The sequence below is a fragment of the Echinops telfairi genome, unplaced genomic scaffold, assembly GCF_000313985.2.
Source record: "Echinops telfairi isolate 266 unplaced genomic scaffold, ASM31398v2 ScPeMD7_2;HRSCAF=8, whole genome shotgun sequence".
In the NCBI taxonomy this organism is placed as follows: domain Eukaryota; kingdom Metazoa; phylum Chordata; class Mammalia; order Afrosoricida; family Tenrecidae; genus Echinops; species Echinops telfairi.
This window is the reverse complement of record NW_022103898.1, coordinates 44,378,689-44,384,934: the sequence shown is the minus strand read 5'-3', so window position 1 is coordinate 44,384,934 and position 6,246 is coordinate 44,378,689.

The window sequence follows — 6,246 nt, the reverse complement described above, 5'->3', positions numbered from 1 at the left end:
TTGGCTGCTAGTGTTGGTGAGAATATTGGAAGTACCATGGACTGCCAAAAAAAGAAACAAAGCTGCCTCGGAAGTACAGCCAGATGCCCCTTCAAATTGAGGAAGGTAAGACTTCGTCTCACATACGTGGGACATGTTCAGGAGAAACCTCGCCCTGGAAGGAACATCGTGTTTGGTAAGGTAGAAGGGCAGCTAAAAAGAGGAGCGGTTAGATGAAATGGACGGACACAGTTCAAACTTAACAACAATTGTGAGCGTGGCACAGGACCGGGCAGCATTTCCTTCGGTTGTGTGTAGGGTCACTATGAATCAGAACTAACTCCAAGACACCTAACACAAATAACAGCAATCCTGACGCCACCTTCTGCATATAATCCAACTCCTTGAATTCTTCGCCAACATGGAACTGAATAAGCATGGTGAAGGGATAGAACACTGATCCAAATAATTATGTCAACACCAACACCTTCAATGAGATTTGGGTTTACTCTTCAATTCTTCCACAAATTGAGTAAATTGACTAAATTTGGTCAAAAACAGATACTTCAACAAACCCATTGACCGGATTAAGAGTGAAGGGGTGGAATCTAGTGTGTCAATCGGATCAAAACCAATGAGGCCTTTGTGGGCATGGTCTTCCCTGAGAGGATTCTGGGAAAATCCTGCTATTTCCTCCTTGGAGGTGGGAGAGACAATCTCACTACTTTACTTCCTCAGAGACACTCTACTGACGAGGCTGACTCTCTGAGGAGAAGTTAAATGGACCAACCCTGATGCAGAGAACCCTGGACCTGCAGAAGCCACATGGAGACCCCTGCCAGCACTGAAATGCTTACAACATGGCTGAGATGTTTACAACGCCACTGGATCCAAGACTTTCTACCCACTGGCCTCTAATCGTCCTGCATTTAGTGTCATTGTATGTGTTGCATGAGTCTGAAGAGGACTTTATAGATTGGTATTGGACATATGGGCTAATATTGGACTTATGGGCTTGGACTGGACTGGGTTGAGATACATTCTTAATGTACAATTACCCTTCATATATAACTCCCTCTTATATACATATGAGTGTGTCTATGAATTTGTTTCTCTAGTTGACCCAGACTAACACAGCGGCTATATCACCTTTTCTTTCTGATGAAATCTAGAAAAGTTTTGACTCTTTGATCTTATCAAGAATCACTTGCTTTTCAAATGAGAGCAGCACTGTTTTACAGATTTACCTCCTAAATGGATGTATTTTATAATACTTACCAAGTGGATATCTGCATGTAAAATATTCAATTAAATTGAACAGGAATAGTGACTGAAAGCTTTACATTTTTACCTCATTCCACCAAGATATGTGCAGCTGAATTTCATAATAAATTAAGCCATATTCAAATGTATTCGTGTGAAATTTAACTTTTTAAAATGTAAGTATTTTACTAATTAAGTTGTTAATATTCTTCTATGCATAAATACACTTAGATCATTTCTAAAAGTAATGTTCAATATATACAAATGTGAAAATATCATATATGCATTGTATAATATCAGAAAATATTTTCCAAGAGTAGGTAAGTTACTAATTTAAAGTCTTTAAATAAACATAATTATAAGACGTGTAAGAAGCCACACGAACTGCTATTGAATCAATTCCAACTCATAGGGACCATGGGACAGGGTACAACTTTCTGTACGGGTTTCTCGAATCATGACTCTTGACAGAAATAGAAAGCCTCATCTTTATCCCGAGGAATGTCTGGTGTTTTTGAACTGCTGACCTAGCAGTTACCAGCCTAACTCTTAGCTTACTGTTCCACCAAGGGGCCTAGCATCCAAAATAAAGTTACATTCTTCCTGCTTTGTTTTTTCCATATGCACATCTCTGTTACTACTTAGACTTTATTTAATTCTATTGTAAAATACCAATTATATTCACCATGATGTTTTAAGCAAGACCATGGAAGAATGTACATTTAAGGGTAATTCAATTTGAATGAATCATCTCTAGCTTCTTGAATATTCTTAATCCAATCATATCAAGTTAAAAGGAGTACCTTTTGAAAACTTTGAAGAGGAAACTAAACAAAAATGCTGTTTGAATGATGCACGTCGAAATAAAAAACGTTGTCCAAACTTTGCTGTGTGAGAATGGAAATCATTCTTGTCAGCTGGTCGCAGCCTGGACCATTGTCCATGCTGAGGTCTGAAATATTCCTATCCAAGAGCACCTGTATCATGGTGTTTCTGGAGTTAGCAAAGATGATTTTTTATTTAGTAGGTTTTAAAGAATTGTTAAATGTTATGTCTTTAATTATTTTGAAAAATATACTGCACCTGGTGTTTCTTAAAAAATCTCTAAAAATTAGTGTAACTATAAATACATACATATGAATACAATTATACATACAAACCTACACACAAACATTTCTACTATTCTTTATATAACATTAACCCAAGCAAAACCTAACCCATTAACAACTATATAACTAACATGAGAAAATGAGGATTACAAATAACATGACCTCACTTTATGAGTTATAACATATAGAAAAAACAATAATTTTGAGAGAGAGAGCTAGAGAAACATAAACATTCACCATATATAAGTAGTAGTGTCAGTCACTTAATTTTTGCAGGTCTTATTATCTGCATTACATTGCCCTCTGGTGGATAAAACAGGTATCAAAACTCTGCATTCTATAAAACCTTGGGTGTCAGAGGATACGTCATAAATATACATTTGCTACAAGAGATAAAAGCATAATTATCATATCAATTTAAGTCCAGGATCCTAATTTAATCTGAAGGATGAGTATAACAAAGACAGAAAAGAGTAGAAGCAGAAAGGAGACAAGGAACCTCCTAAAAGAATTGTAACTCAGGCCAAGGACAGCAAAACTGAAGCTAGTGAGCCGTCTAAATCAAACAGGCCTTGTGGCAGAGTGAGCAGTAACGAGCCCAGAAGTACTTGGTGGCCACAGGCCTAGCTCGAGGGGCCCTGGGGTGGAGGTGGTGGTGATAACGAGGAGGCCTGTCCCAAGGTTATGGAGGGGAAGCTGGCTCTGAAGAGTTCAGGAAGAAGGCTGTCCTCGGAGGACAGAGAGATGGTGTGGACAGTAGAGGGTCTACGTCCTTGAGAGACGAAGCAAAGGAGAGAACAGACCTGCCCTGGAGATGGGAGGGGTGTGCTCTCCTCTTGTAGGAAGGTTTGCACACTTGGCCTACATGAGTCCTGTTCCTGTTCATCCCAGCCTTAAATTGTTCCCGATTATCTTCATAAAACACTCCACTGGTGTCTTGTCGCTCGGTGTCGTTGAGTTGATTTCAATCCACCGCAACCTTGTGCACAGCAGAAGGGCCCCTCTCCCAGCCCTGTGCCAGCCTCACGATCATTCCCATGCCGTGCCCATGGTTGCAGCCACTCTGTCAATTCACCTTGTTGAGGGCCTCCCGCTGTACGCTGCCCCGCCACTTCACCAAACACGATGTCCTTCTCCAGGGACTGTTCTCTCCTGACAAGGGAACCAAAGTATGTAATACAAAGTCTTGCTATCCTTGTTTCTAAGGAGCACTCTGGCCTTACTGCATCCCCGATAGACTTGTTTGTCCTTGTAGCAGTCCATGGTACTTTCAACATTCTTCTCCAGCCCCACAATTCAAATGCATCATATCTTCTTTGGTCTTCCTTATTCAGCGTCCAACTTTCGCATGCTTATGAGGCAATGGAAATGCTATGGCTTAGGTCAGGTGCACGTTGGTCCTCAAAGTAACATCCTTGTGTTTCCATTCACTAACAAGGTCTTGTGTAGCAGATTTACCTAATCCCAGGCATCTTTTGATCACTTGACCCTTATCTATATTAAGTGTAATAGGCCACTTAAACTGTCTAATTAACGAGCCCTGTGAGATGTCCCAGCAAATTGTTGAACCCAAACGAGGGAGGGTAGAGGGCTAAGAGAAGGACGCAAGAGTGGACGATGTCAGAGACAGGTTAGTGCAGTCGTTTGGCGATTGCGACAATCTGCAATAGATGGATCTTCACCTCATAGCAACTGGCTTTGTGCTGATTTTTATATTAGAAGTTATTCCTAAAATTTTATTTAATGCTTCTGAGTTAGTAATTGTGCCAGCCTGGCCGATAAACACATGTGGGTCTAATTGAAAGGCGGAGGGATAAATGGGTGGTGAGCCTCACCTTTCTAGTTCTCGGGTCTCTTGCTTTGTGATGGTTGCACCAGGGTGCAGCTGCCTTAGCAGTTCCCTGCTTCAGCTTGCAAGATTGCCTTCCTACAAGACACCCCCAAGGAGAAGCCACATGGACCTATCCTGATGCAGCCTTGAGTGCTGGAGCAGCCGTGTGGAGACCCCTGCTAGTGCTGAGATGCTTATCAGTTCACTGACTCAGCTTTCCTCCTGCAGTCAGCATCATTGCCTCTGTTTTGTGAGGTGGAGGACTTTGTGGACTGGTGTTGGGTTAATGGGTTAATGTTGGACTTGTGGGCTTGGGTAGCATTGAGTTGGGATGTTTTCGTGATGCATACTTTCTTTCCATAAAACTCTCTTATACATGAGTTGCTGTGGATTTGTTTCTCTAAATTACCTAGACTAATACAGCTTCTAAGAAATGAAATTATAATAATAACACAATCTTATTGGATTTGTCTATCAAAAACAAAACCCACTGCCATTAAGTCAGTTTTTTAATAGAGATGTATTTCTTAGAGCTAAGCATCAAGTAATCTATTTTATCAGGGAAATTAAGACTTCCAATTAACTAATGTGACTGGGGGCTCCCTGGCATAATGGTTATGTGTAGGGCTACACTCCACAGCTGTTTGACACCCCTATCTGCTTCTCCAGAGAAAGACAGAACTCAGACCCCGTAAAGAAAGACAGTCTCAGAACGCTTGTCCAACTGCGGGGCTGGAAGGCGGCATCAACCCGATGGCAATGACTGGATTGGGTTTCATTTCATTTCGTTTTACTTACATGAAATTTCTCTTTTTGGTCAAACTTGTTATGAAAATTTTAACCCTTCAATCAAATATGTGAAGACTCAAGTATTACTGAGCATGAACATTTTTTTCAATTTAATTTTAATGTAGTAACTTATGCTTAGGGTCACACTCTCGTCCCCACTGCGAGGTGTCCCTTGTTGCCATGGAGAGGAGAAGAAGATCAGGAAATGGAGCTTGGGTATCTTCCGAGAAGGAGAGGGTCAGCTGACAGTGTGGGAGCTAGTTAGTTCTCTGAGCGGCTTTTAGTACTTTTGTGCCGTAATTGCTTATTCTGAACACATATTGAATTCAGACTGACTGCATGATTTAAATAAACACTCTTTACCAACACAAGATTGAAGTCTTAAAACTCATACTTCAGGTATACAAGGTAGACAATTGTTGTTTAGTATTGCAGACTGTTCATCACCGTCCTGGCTCCTTTACTGGCTATAGTGATAGAGGACATATGCTATGTGGGAGAGTAGCTGTAAGGGTGTTAGGACTACTGCAGGAGTGACCTGGAACGGGTGAATTGACCTTGGACAACAACCAAAGGAAGTGCTTATTGTCTCTCAGGCCGAATGACAAATGGATGTTTTTATGTTAACAGAGTTGAGACCAGCTGTTGGAAGAAATATAAGGGCACCAGCGCTGATTGGTGGGATTTGGGTCCGCAGAGGGAGCGGCAACATCAACTCACATAGAACTCCTAAGAAAGAGGTGAAGGTTCCATTTCAGTCAGTCGATAACCTCGATTTGTACCTTCCAATCTCCTGCCAGTGTCTGTCCTCGATGTAAAGAATTAGAACCTGGGGCCTGAACTTTGCCAGGACGATCACTGTCCTGTGGAGCAGAGCGTGGGAAGGAATATCAGAGTGGCAACAGGTGAGGGGGTAATCAATGGCCGAAGACATCCAAAAAGTTGCCCCTTGGTTACCCAACTTGATTTTTCTTTCAAAACTCTTCACATTCTTCGTTCAGCCTCCTCCTGAGCCTGCCTTCCTAGTATATTTCATGCTCACTCCATCTGCACGTTCTTCAAATTTCCCCCAAAGATAAAGGAGCCACAGTCTTCCTTCCTCTTCTTGGCCAATGCAAATAAGGAGATGTAAATTCCACTGCCCTGAATTCCAGACAAAAGTAAATGGAGATTTGGTTTTCGTTCGGATGTTTCTTGGCTTAAAGAATGACAAATAACCGCTGATAGAAGGAACGAGAATTCGGTTCATTGCAGTCAGTGGGACGGGGGCTCTAT